We start from the raw sequence: 13,928 nt of genomic DNA, 5'->3' as shown, positions 1-13,928 counted from the left end.
TAGCGTAAATAGGCAATCATAGCAACTCATAATGTAATAACGGCTCATAATGTAATAACGGTTCATAATGTAATAATTTAAATGTAATAAAAACTCATAATGTAATAATCAGCTCATAATGTAATAAAAAAGTGAGCGCATAACGTAATAACAGATTTTTCTATAATGTAATAATGTAATAATGTGTTACATTATAAATCTCACGTAGCCGCTTATAATGTAATAAAAGTTCATAATGTAATAATGACTCATATTGTTGAGAAAAGTAAAGTGTTACATAATAATAATCATTATCAGTATCATGGTCAGTATCAGTATCATGGTCAGTACCATGGTCAGTATCATGGTCAGTACCATGGTCAGTATCAGTATCATGGTCAGTACCATGGTCAGTACCATGGTCAGTATCAGTATCATGGTCAGTATCATGGTCAGTACCATGGTCAGTATCATGGTCAGTACCATGGTCAGTATCAGTATCATGGTCTGTATCATGGTCAGTACCATGGTCAGTATCATGGTCAGTATCATGGTCTGTATCATGGTCAGTACCATGGTCAGTATCATGGTCAGTATCAGTATCATGGTCTGTATCATGGTCAGTATCATGGTCAGTACCATGGTCAGTATCAGTATCATGGTCTGTATCATGGTCAGTATCAGTATCATGGTCTGTATCATGGTCAGTATCAGTATCATGGTCTGTATCATGGTCAGTACCATGGTCAGTATCATGGTCAGTACCATGGTCAGTACCATGGTCAGTATCATGGTCAGTATCATGGTCAGTATCGGTATCATGGTCAGTATCAGTATCATGGTCAGTATCAGTATCATGGTCAGTATCATGGTCAGTACCATGGTCAGTACCATGGTCAGTATCATGTCAGTATCATGTCAGTATCATGGTCAGTATCATGGTCAGTATCAGTACCATGGTCAGTATCAGTATCATGGTCAGTATCATGTCAGTACCATGGTCAGTATCAGTATCATGGTCTGTATCATGGTCAGTACCATGGTCAGTATCATGGTCAGTATCATGGTCAGTATCAGTATCATGGTCTGTATCATGGTCAGTATCATGGTCAGTATCAGTATCATGGTCAGTACCATGGTCAGTATCATGGTCAGTATTGGTATCATGGTCAGTATCATGGTCAGTATCAGTATCATGGTCAGTATCATGGTCAATACCATGGTCAGTACCATGGTCAGTACCATGGTCAGTATCATGTCAGTATCATGGTCAGTATCATGGTCAGTATTAGTACCATGGTCAGTATCAGTATCATGGTCAGTATCATGTCAGTATCATGGTCAGTATCGGTATCATGGTCGGTATCATGGTCAGTATCATGGTCAATATCAGTACCATGGTCAGTACCATGGTCAGTATCAGTATCATGGTCAGTATCATGTCAGTATCATGGTCAGTATCATGGTCAGTACCATGGTCAGTATCATGGTCAGTATCATGGTGAGTATCAGTATCATGGTCTGTATCATGGTCAGTACCATGGTCAGTATCATGGTCAGTTTCATGGTCACCATGATACTGACCATGATATTGATATGATACTGACCATAATTGTCTCCGCCAGGCCGAAAGGCATGGCGAGAGAGTATGTTTTACCCCTTGTCCGTCCGTCCGTGTGTGTGTGTGTCCGTGTGTGTGTGTGTCCGTGTGTCCATCTGTCTGTGAACAGCTAATCTCTGGCACCGTTGGCCCGGTCGCTGCGAAACTGTGCACACACACTCCCTGGATGCCAATTCAGAACCTCTGCCCCATTTTTTTACATGGCCCTGTTATAGCGCCACCAGGAGGCCGATTTGTGCAAAACCCATTTTTTAATATTACTCCAACAGATTTTATCCAAACATCACGCAAATCGGTACACAGTATCTCTATATTCATGTGATCAACACGGATCTGTCTGATTTTCCATATTCCATCCTGATTGGCTAAGGTTGGCTTCCAAAGTTTGCAGGATTGGTCCATTTTGAACTAAATGCCTCAAATCATGAACGCAGCTTGCGATTTCCGTGAAATTTCACACACACATTCCCACTAGGCCGAGGAAGAAATGCCACTTGAACATTTTCAAATCAGCCTCATGGGGGCGCTATAAAAGGCAAATTTGCGTTTTAAACTGTAACTGCACCGATCTGCGTGAAACTTTGCACGCATACTCCCTAGAGGCCAAGGAAAAACATCTGCCCTGCATTTTTCACATTAGCCTTTATAGCGCCACCAGGAGGCTGACTTATGTAAAACACATATTTTGAGATTAAGCTTTCATATTTTATCCAAATTTCACGCAAATCGGTATACATGATCTCTATAGTCATGTGATCAAGATGGATCTGTTTGATTTTTCATATTCCATCCTAATTGGCTAACATTGACATCTAAAGTTTGCAGGAGTGGCCCGTTTTGAACAAAATGCCGCAAATCATGAACGCAGCGTACGATTGCGGTGGAACTTTGCACGCACATTCGCACTTCGTTGAAGAACAAACGCCACCCTTTTAACATTGCCCTATTATAGCGCCACCAGGAGGCCGATTTTTCTTTTTTATATTACTCCTACACATTTTGTCCAAACATCATGCACATCGGTACACATTATCTCTATAGTCAAGTGATCAAGATGGTTCCGTCCGATTTTTTATATTCCATCCTGATTGGCTGGCCCACAATAACATACCTGACCTGGTGGAGACCTCTAGTTACATTATGCAGTGTTATTACATTATGAGTGGCTACGCAAGGTTCTTAATATAACACATTATTACATTATGGGCTCATGATTTCATTACATTATGAGCTGATTATTACATTATGAGCTTTTATTACATTTAGTTTATTACATTATGAGCTTTTATTACATTTAGTTTATTACATTATGAGCTTTTATTACATTTAATTTAGCAACTCATAATGTAATAACTGCTCACAATGTAATACATTTACAGTAATAAAAGCTCATAATGTAATAAACTAAATGTAATAAAAGCTCATAATGTAATAATAAGCTCATAATGTAATAAAATCATGAGCCCATAATGTAATAATGTGATACATTAAGAACATTGCGTAGCCCCTCATTATGTTATAACAGTGCATAATGTAATAACGGCTCAAATTGTTGTTTTTATTACATTCTGAGCTAATTATTACATTATGAGCTTTTATTACTGTAAATTTATTACAATATGAGCTGTTATTACATTATGAGTTGAGCCGTTATTACATTATGAGTTGCTACAGCAACTCATAATGTAATAACGGCTCATAATGTAATAAACTAAATGTAATTAAAGCTCATAATGTAATAAACTAAATGTAATAAAAGCTCATAATGTAATAATCAGCTCATAATGTAATAAAATCATGAGCCCATAATGTAATAATGTGTTACATTAAGAACCTTGCGTAGCCACTCATAATGTAATAACACTACATAATGTAACTAGAAAAAGTGCTCCTCGGAGCACAGGTCTCCGCCTGGTCAGGTAGGTTATTGTGGCCTCCTGGTGGCGCTATAATAGGCCAATGTGAAAAGGGTGCCATTTCTTCTTAGGCCTTTCAATCAAACACTGCATTCATGATTTGAGGCATTTTGTTCCAAAAATGTGTTTTGGTAAATTAGACCTGCTGGTGGCGCTATAACAGGCCAATGTGAAAAGGGTGCCATTTCTTCTTAGGCCTTTCAATCGGACACTGCATTCATGATTTGAGGCATTTTGTACCAAAAATGTGTTTAGCTAAATTAGACCTGCTGGTGGCGCTATAACAGGCCAATGTGAAAAGGGTGGCATTTCTTCCTCGGCCTAGTGGGAAGGTGTGCGCAAAATCTCACGGCAATCGCACGCTCCGTTGATGATTTGAGGCATTTTGTTCAAAACGAACCAATCCTGCAAACTTTGGAAGCCAATCTTAGCCAATCAGGATAGAATATAAAAAATCGGAGAGATCCGTGTTGATCACATGACTATATAGATACTGTGTACCAATTTGCGTGAGGTTTGGACAAAATCTGTAGGAGTGATATCCAAAAATGTGTTTTGCACAAATCGGCCTCCTGGTGGCGCTATAACAGGACAATAACAGGACGGACACACGGACACACGTACGGACGGACAGGGGGTAAAACATAATCTCTCGCCATGCCTTTCGGCCTGGCGGAGACAATAACGGCTCAAATTGTTGTTTCCTGGCAAGTATGATGGTCAGTATCATGGTCGGTATAATGTCAGTATCATGTACGTATCATGGTCAGTATCATGGTCTGTAGAATGTCAGTATCATGTCAGTATCATGTCAGTATAATGTCAGCATCATGGTCAGTTTAATGTCAGTATCATGGTCAGCATCATGGTCAGTATCATGTCAGTATCATGACAGTATTATGGTCAGTTTAATGTCAGTATCATGGTCAGTATCACGGTCAGTATCATGGTTAGTATCATGGCCAGTTTAATGTCAGTATCATGGTCAGTATCATGGTCAGTATCATGGTCAGTATCATGTCAATATAATGTCAGTATCATATAAGTATCATGGTTAGTATCATGTCAGTATCATGGTCAGTATCATGGTCAGTATCATGGTCAGTTTAAGGTCAGTATCATGGTCAGTATCATGGTCAGTATCATGGTCGGTATCATGTCTGTATCATGGCCAGTATCATGGTTAATTATGGTCAGTATCATATCAATATCATGGTCAGTATCATGGTGACCATGAAACTGACCATGATACTGAAACGATACTGACATGATACTTACCACAATACTGACCATGATACTGACCATGATACTGACCATGGTACTGACCATGGTACTGACCATGATACTGACCATGATACTGATAATGATTATTATGATGTAACACTTTACTTTTCTCAACAATATGAGACATTACTACATTATGAACTTTTATTACATTATGAGCGGCTACGTGAGATTTATAATGTAACACATTATTACATTATTACATTATAGAAAAATCTGTTATTACGTTATGCGCTCCTTTTTTTATTACATTATGAGCTGATAATTACATTATGAGTTTTTATTACATTTAAATTATTACATTATGAACCGTTATTACATTATGAGCCGTTATTACATTATGAGTTGCTACATGGAGGTATGACAATCACAATTATTACAGAATCTCCAATTATTTTTTGCATAATCGTTATAATCGTTTCCATGTTGAAAAATGTTCATATATATATATATATATATATATATATATATATATATATATATATATATATATATATATATATATATATATATATTTTTTTTTTTTTTTTTTTAATAGCGTAAATAGGCAATCAGCTTACAACGTTGTATAAAGTTATTAAATATATCAGTAATTTCTTTGTATATTAAAGTTATTCGTCATATCGTGGCATTTTTGTTTATGAGGGCTAAAAGCCAAACAGAAATGTAATTTGTATTTATATGTTCCATTGTTAAATGCCAACAATTGTTTGACAATTAATCGTCAAGTAAAATTTCCTTATCGTGACAGCCCTGCTTGGAGGTGACAGGAGCTCTGAGGAGGGCAGCCCACCAGCGTCTACCGAGACGTCACGCAGAGGTTCTAGTGAGAACGCGTCCTCCTCCTCATCCTTCGCCTCTGAAGCCATGGTCATGAGGACCAACACCTTCTGCCTGCAGAACGAGACTTTCAACGTCTCCAATTCGCTCTTGATTCTCGTGGACACTCGAGAATGCACTCCGCCCTGTGGCTTGAATTTCCAGACTTTCCTCCAGGCGGCTGACGGTGGCGCCCCCACTGGGGAGGAAGATCCTCTCGCTCAAAAGAGCACATTCCTGTATCCACCATTTCCTGCTGCCTCTGGCGAGACTAGCCCAGAAACGGCACCTTGGAAACCTCACAGTGACCGCTTTGTCAATGGCACTTTCACACCAGAGCCACGTGAGATTTTTACACTCAATGATGCACAGATCTCCAGCCCAGTCACAGGTGTGGATCGCCAGACCATCCCTTCCTTTTCTGGTGTACAGACCTCCACCCCAATGATGGTCATGAATCAACAGACCATCCCTTACCTTTCCGATGTACAGACCTCCACCCCAATGACGGGCATGGATCGTCAGCCCCTCCCTTCCCTATCAGAGTCTCCATGTACTTGGAACGCAGACAGCGCATCAGTCCGCCCCACTAAAGCTCAGCCAGTTGTTGCAGTGAGTCAACCGCAGGCTGCCAAACCCTCTTGCTCAGCCATTAAAAAAGTCAGCAAAACTGAAGTCAAAAGCTTTCCTAAGCCAGACGTCCGCAGTGTGAGGTCTAAAGTCATGACCAGACCGGCGGCTACACCTACATCTGTAAAAACCACAAGACGCAAACCACTGCAAGTCAACATGCCTACTAGCACACCAGGTCAAGGAAACAGAAGACCCCCTATGAAGGTAGCAGAACCCTCACCGGCCCTCTGCAGTCAGGCCAGCTCCAGAGCAGAACCGGCAGCAGCCTCATTAGCAACATTACCTGGCAATACGACCATATCCCAGTTACCACTCAAAACGCCTAGCAGAAGCAACCAAGCTGATCCTACACCTGACCCAGCTGTTGGGAGCTTGAAGGCTGACAAAGGGGGGAATAGAAACAAGGTGCGGTCATTGTCAGCTTCTGGCCAATACAAGGCTCCTGTCTCCAGAACACAGTCGACTGGTGCACTCAGGAAGAACAGACCTGCCAGTGTTTCATCTGAGATGGCTGCGTCATCTTCATTGTCAACTGGTCCGCTCAGGAAGAACAAGCCTGCCTCCGTCTCATCTGGCTTCACCGCTCCCAGATCCTACCTGGCCTCAAGCACACCAAGGAACCAGTGCACACAGAATGAAACCCAGAGAGGAACTCCTGTGAATACCAGCAGAGAAGTTAAGAAGATCAGCCTGGTGGTGAGTAGATCATGGGACTCTGCTGGTTTATGACATCATTCGGCATATATGATTGGATTTTTTTCTTTTGCTTGTGTCGCAACCCGTGCTCTGTTTCACATCCGGTAGGGATAGGTCAGAATAATCGAATATTTGAATAGGCTAATCGTTTTTGAGGATAAAAATCGATTATTTATTTTTATTTTGATATATGGTCGAATAATTGAATTTATTTGTTATTTGTTATTTGTTCTAAATAGTAGTAGACTAATCGACTTTGATTTTGGTAAGTCATGCACATCCCTAACATCCGGTACAGATGGACATTATTACTATGGGCCACATGGTTCCCGCTCATTTTCAACATTAAACAATGTCATTTATATACCTTAGAGCTGATGTATGTGGATCAAGCCGCGCTTGAAAATGAACACAAGACAGCCAATTTACTAATTTTAGTTATATTGTGTACAAGTATTATGTCTCGCTTTTCAAGTAAATCTTAGTAGTTTATAATGGCCTATATTATATTCTGGTTCACAAGACAACTAAAGAGCTTTCTGTGGACACGAACAGTTACCTGTCATTTCCGCTGTCTTGCACAATTAATGGTCAAAACGGCTGCTGTCGTTGCAGACACCCTCCCCTAAGTCGCCGGCAGCAGCTAATGAAGCCAAGGGCCGCACACGCACAGGGCCACAGGCCACTCCCCTGAGGCAATCTAGAGGTACCCCAGCCCCTCCACCTCCCAGAGGAAACCCTGCCACTCCACCTCCCAGAGGAACCCCAGCCCCTCCACCTTCCAGAGGAACCCCAGCCCATCCACCTTCCAGAGGAACCCCAGCCCCTCCACCTTCCAGAGGAACCCCAGCCCATCCACCTTCCAGAGGAACCCCTGCCCCTCCACCTCCCAGAGGAAACCGTGCCACTCAACCTCCATCTCCCAGCCCCAGAGCAGCCCCTGGGTCCACCAGGCCCAAGCAGAACATCACAGCAGGTAGGATTGACATTTTTCATCAGTGATTAATTGTTTTAATAAGCTAAAGAAAGGGATATAGTTCCTGGAATTAAAGTACAATCACAGAAAGCATGGCAAAGAATGTTTACTCAAAAGCCAAAGTGATAAGCTTTCTATGTTGTGTGCGCAGGACACTCGGCAACATGCTTTGAGCAAAAACAGGGTGTTCTTCAGATAAAATAATAGTTTAGTAGTCTGTTATGGCACACCAAAGCCTGAATCGTCAATCAAAAGTACATAGCCAAAACAAATAATATTACCAGTAAACACATGTTATTAGCAAATGGCTTTGCCATTGTAATGTTGCTGCACATGATTCTGTGACCTAATAGAGGTGCCTGTGTCTCAAGTTTGGGTTGTTGTGACCCTCAGTTTTACACTGCTGGAGAAGAGCCTGTGAAAGCAATAAGAGAGACTTCAGACAGTCAGAGCTTTGTGATGAATCCTATCCAGTAGGTACTAGAGTAAAGCCCCGTTCGTACTTGGCTCACAATAGATCCGCCACGCATTGTGGATCTTGTACATTTGCTGTGTGCCGTCATACGATTGAGTGTAAATACACATTTACTGTAGGTCAAAGTGAATACCCATATAAGCCAGACAATGCATAAGCTGAGTTCTAAACATGTCCTATGTTGTGTAAACAAAGCGCCAAGCCATGTGGTTGGACCATGTGGTCCAAGGTTAGCTGTGTTTGGACTGAAGCTAGAGCAAGGCTGACTTTAGATGTTAGGGGTTGTATAACATGCTTGCAGATTATTCTAGCTCTGGTCCATAGCGTTAGGAGTTATCCTTAATGATATGCGACTGCACATGTAGTTTCCTCAATCGAACGGGTTCACAATGTCTACAACTTGTAAAATCCACTTTTTGGCCAGATATGTAAATAAAATATTCCATCAGACGGGAGAAAGTTTTTAGTTACTCCAGTGTGTCACCAACATATTTGGTCAATGGAATTTTTCTATTGACAATTTGACTGAAGTGTAGAACTTGTGCACCTGTTGGAATGGGGAACCTTCACGTGCAGTCGCATAGCGTTAAAGAGAACTCTATATGGACCAGAGCTAGATTATCCTTAGTTCTAGAAAGTTCTCCAGAGCAGGACAGTGATGTAGCTATAAAAACATTTACCTTTTTAAATAATTATAAGAAATAGTCATTGTTTGACATTATTTGAAGTGATTCATTGATGAATGAATTTGAAATGGTATATAAATGTTCATACATTATATGAAATGGAAAAAAGAAAATGATATTGTCACCAGGAGGGTCACACCTTTTTTTATTTGAGCACTTTAAAATCCTCCAGTGATGCCTCAAATATCAAACAGCCCATAATAACTGCCACTGCTGTAATGTATAGGGCTTTGAGCTTTGCTGAACCCTGTCAACAGGATATTTGTACATGCCATGCAATACAATTATGTCGCCATGAGAGGGAGCAATTCCTCTGTTCCTTTCCTTGTCCTGCTTGGCCGTGGACTGGTTGAGTGTCCACAGGAACGTTGGTGGACACGCACAGATGTCCCCTCCTTTCCCTGTGTCCAGATCTACAGTAAGAGACGGCAGGGGCTGGGTGGGGGGGAAGGGGGTAACTCTTCCTCTGATGGGAAGCCAGATGTGCTACTGGAAAGAGTAGGGGAAGGAAAGGGAGGGTTAAAGTCACAGAATACAGTGTTTACTTTGTAACAAGCTCACTGACTGCACGAAACCCAGTAGAGGGACACACACGTGACACTTCTTTGGGAGTATTTTGACATCATTTTCCTTAAAATCCTTGAATGGCTTTTGCATGATCTTGACACATTCCTATGTTTTCTGTGGTCAACAACATGGGTAAGTTTTGTATGTTTGTCTAGCTGTGAAAATTACAAATAAAACCTGTAAAATCAGAAGCTTTCCCCCCCATGAATGATTCATACAGTAATAGTGTGTACAAAGGCTTCAATAACTTAATTAGCCATGTTAGCCTATACGTTGTTGTATGATGAATAGCGAAAGTAGACAAAATGCTTGTGTAGTTTTATGCATGAGTTTGGTGTAGGGGTGCAAAAAAAAAGAATAGAATACGCGCCAAGAAAATGATAATTGACAGCCCTAGTTTGGTGTGGTAAAAGTTAGGATTTAGGGTGTTCACCTGACAAGCAGCTGAATTACATTTTCTTAATGCCGCCCAAAGAATACTGTATATATCGACTGCCTTTTCATTCATGAAGATTTTTTTACAAGTTGAATCCAGGCCATTTCTTTAGAGTCTGACCACAGTGTTAACCATATTTCTAAGGGGGAGGGGCAGCACTGTAATGGTGACCCACATTGGGGGGCTGGGCTGGGATTTTTTCCCCCCTGGCACTGTCCTTGGAATGAAGACCTCCATCTCTGCCCAGATACAGTGAAGTGACATCGCTTTTTGGAGATTCCTTAATGCAAAAGTAATAATCATAAAGCTGCATTGAAGCACTTTAACATTAAAAAAAATGTTTTAACGCTACTAATAATAAAACGACAAAAACAAAATGACATTTCCATAATGCCTTAAATCAGGGGTCTTCAACAGGGGGTCCGGGACCCCTAGGTTCCCCTCAGAGTTACTACAGGGGGGCCGCCAAATCTTTGTGGGATAGGATTTTTTTTTTTTTATACCTTGACCTAGAACTTTTGCCAAAAATAGCAGATCTACAAGCTCACAACGCCTCACGCTGCGAGGCGTTGTGAGCTTGTAGATCTGCTATTTTTGGCAAAGAGGTTTGGTGTAGAGCAGACCAAGTAAAGAAAAAAAGTTTAATCTCTCTCAGCTAGGGGGTCCTTAGCCTGAAAACGTTGAAGACCCCTGCCTTAATTACGAATACAAGAATGCTCGCCCCGGGTCAAATCCGGTGACCTCGGAACGGTCGCCACCAGGTATTCCTAAACGTAACCTAAAAAAAACTATGCCTAAACCTAACATTATTAACCTCAGTAAAACTATACCTAACCCTAAACGAGTAAACGTATTCCTAACCTTAACCTCAGTAAAACGAATACAAGAACTGCTGGGGGCGAGTGTGTTTTGGGCGAGTGTTCTGGTTACCTTAAATACATAGGATGTTGTCCAAAGTGTTTTAGGGGGGGAAAAACACCCTGGACAACATCCTACTGTATGTACATTATGTTTATAAGATAATGTGCTAATATGACAAAAGGACATGTTCATACTAAATCTGACATTTCTACTATAATTGTAAACACTGTGCAACATGAATGGGCTGAATGTTGTTCACTGAATGAGATGAGCTCTATGTTTGCATGTGGTGTTGAACTGCACATGGTGACAATAACAACTCTGTGGAGGCATCCCCCTCAACTGGAGAGAAGAGCCCTAATCAGACAATGAGCCTTTTTCCATCTCCACATCTCAGACGGCGTACTGCTCCCTCATTGGCTGGGTGGGTGCGGTGGGGTGGGGGGTTGTATTTTCTACACTATGGGGTCCCCCATGCAAGGTTGTCAAGGAGACAAGAGGGTCTGTTCCACTCTAGTTCCCGTCCAGACGAGCAGCCTGCATGCCTGGCTGTCTGCCTGCATGGATGAGAGACCCCTTACCCATGTAATGCTCTCTCTGACAGCATGGATGCAGAGATCCTGCCCGTTTAACGCTCTATCAGGCTGCATGGATGCAGAGACCCTGCCCATTTAATGCTCTCTGGCTGCATGGATGCAGAGACCGCTGCCCGTTTAACTGCATGGATGCATGGATTCAGAGACCCCTGCTTGTTTAACACTCTGTAAGGCTGCATAGATGCAGGGGACCCCTGCCTTGATTTAACACTCCGTAAGGCTTCATGGACGCGGGGACCCCTTCCCATTTGCGCTCCATCTTTTCCTCATGGCGGGATACACTGGACTCAGAAGCTGTACTTGGACAGAATTTCCAGTACTTCACTCTGGAGCCAATTCTTCTTCTTTGATGCCACAAGGCAGCGGCGGCGGCTCCAGCTGTGACCTCACCCTGCTGACGTGTGTGCTGGTGGCATCCTATCGTTTCTGTATCATTCCTTTGTTAGCAGCGTTCAGCTGCAGAGAGGGAAAACGTGGTTGGAGAAGTAAGTCAGCCAGGAACGTCGGCTGAGTTTCTTTTCTTTCTGCAGATAGATTTCCTTCACAGATAATCTTGGTTACATCGTGATTTTGGTTCTTTATTATCTGCGTGTTGGACGTCAAAGCAATCCTTTTAATTAAATTTGGCTTTGTTTCTAAATTTATATTCCAAGAACATTCTTATCACAGCTTTCTCTTCTGCTCACAGAACAGTGAATTCAAGCTATAGAACATGCAGACATATTATTTTTGTTTTTATTCACATGTTGTTCACATTAATTGATTGATTAATGTTTTGTTGAAATCCTATATTTAGAATAAATATCAGGACACTGCATCATTTATGTATACCAGCTGCTCATAATACCGATGAGGAAAAAAGAGGCTGTTTATATTTTTAACTTGGTTGTAACCAGATTCCAGTCCAACAGAAGTGGATTTTGTTTACTGTTATGATCACATGCGATTTAAAAAAAAAAGTTTTATGAGCATTTATTGAGAACTGTGATTAAACTGTTGACTGGGACCGTGTTTTAGGTGTCCTGATATCCCATATTAACAGACACATGACAGATAATAATAATAATAAGATAATCCGAAGAAAAAAAAAATTGTGGCCATGGTATGTCTGTTGTGAAACCTGACTGAGAATTCTAGGTGCCCTTGAACTGTGCCAGGGTTTCGCGCAGTGAGTGTATTTGACCTTGTGGTTTGTCAGTTAATTGAGCCTCAACTCTAATCACTGTTGTCCTTGATCAGACCCTGTTCATTAGCTCTGACTAGTCTAGTACTACACACTACAGTACATGCTGTAACAGTTGTATCATTTAACCACTTAAACCAATATACTTCATTGACTGGAGTGTCCCAGGAGTATATACTAACTAGGCCCCCTCCTCCCCATCCCCCCCCCCCCCCCACCCCTCCATTCCAACTATTTACACAGCTCACAACGCATTGCAATGTGACTCATTTTGAGCTTGAAGATCTGTGATTTTCATCGAATGTTCACCCCAGAATATGCCAGAATACTCACATTAACTCTTCCACCTCTTGTCTGTCTCTAGGTCCCTCAAGGGCTACAGCCAGTAACCTGAAAAGCCCTTCACGGTCTACAGCTAGTAGTCTGAAAAGTCCTTCAAGGTCAACAGCCAGTAGCTTGAAAAGGACAGCTTCTTCAAGGCTTATTCATCCAACTTCAACCCTAGCAGGTAAGGGTCTCATTTATTTCACGGCTAAACTCTTGATGATGCATTTAGGTTTTTGCGTCAACTGTATGTGAATGTAATTTATCATGCCACAGGGCCAGTCTTTCTCTTTTTTTTTCTGTTAGAAGGATGTGGAATATGTGACTCACTGGGTTGGGTGTTGTTTGGCTGTTTGAACTCGGACCAGATCCACGGAGGTCTGGACTGAGGCCACGGGGCTGTTGGCCTTCCCTCGTTCACATGTGTTTCCTGGGTAAAGATGTAATGAGTCTGTTGGATTGGCCTTCAGGGAACATGGTTTGGTTCATTATTTTCCGTTTATCCTGCTTGCAGAAATATAATGCTGCTATAGCTGAGCTAATTAATAATTATGAATAGCTTTTTAGTCATTTATACAATATATTACATATATAATCTGGTTCAAGGTGCTTTAGAATATTTATTGACGATTAAAATTTACCAAATAAAAAAAAACCTGATTCCAGAAAACGTATACATGTATACATACAGAGACAACTGAACTGAGAATGGCATCATGTAAATCGTGCATTTATGTAGCGCCTTTATCCAAAGTGCTTTACAATGTGCATTACATTCACCCAGGCACTCACACGTTCACACACTGAGGAAACCATGCAAGGTTTGATTGATTGATTGAATATTTTATTAGACAGAAATGTAAAACGGCACGAGTA

The sequence above is a fragment of the Gymnoscopelus braueri genome (assembly GCF_963280865.1).
Source record: "Gymnoscopelus braueri genome assembly, chromosome: 20".
In the NCBI taxonomy this organism is placed as follows: domain Eukaryota; kingdom Metazoa; phylum Chordata; class Actinopteri; order Myctophiformes; family Myctophidae; genus Gymnoscopelus; species Gymnoscopelus braueri.
The sequence above is the reverse complement of the archived record's forward strand: the minus strand, read 5'-3'. Positions refer to the sequence as shown.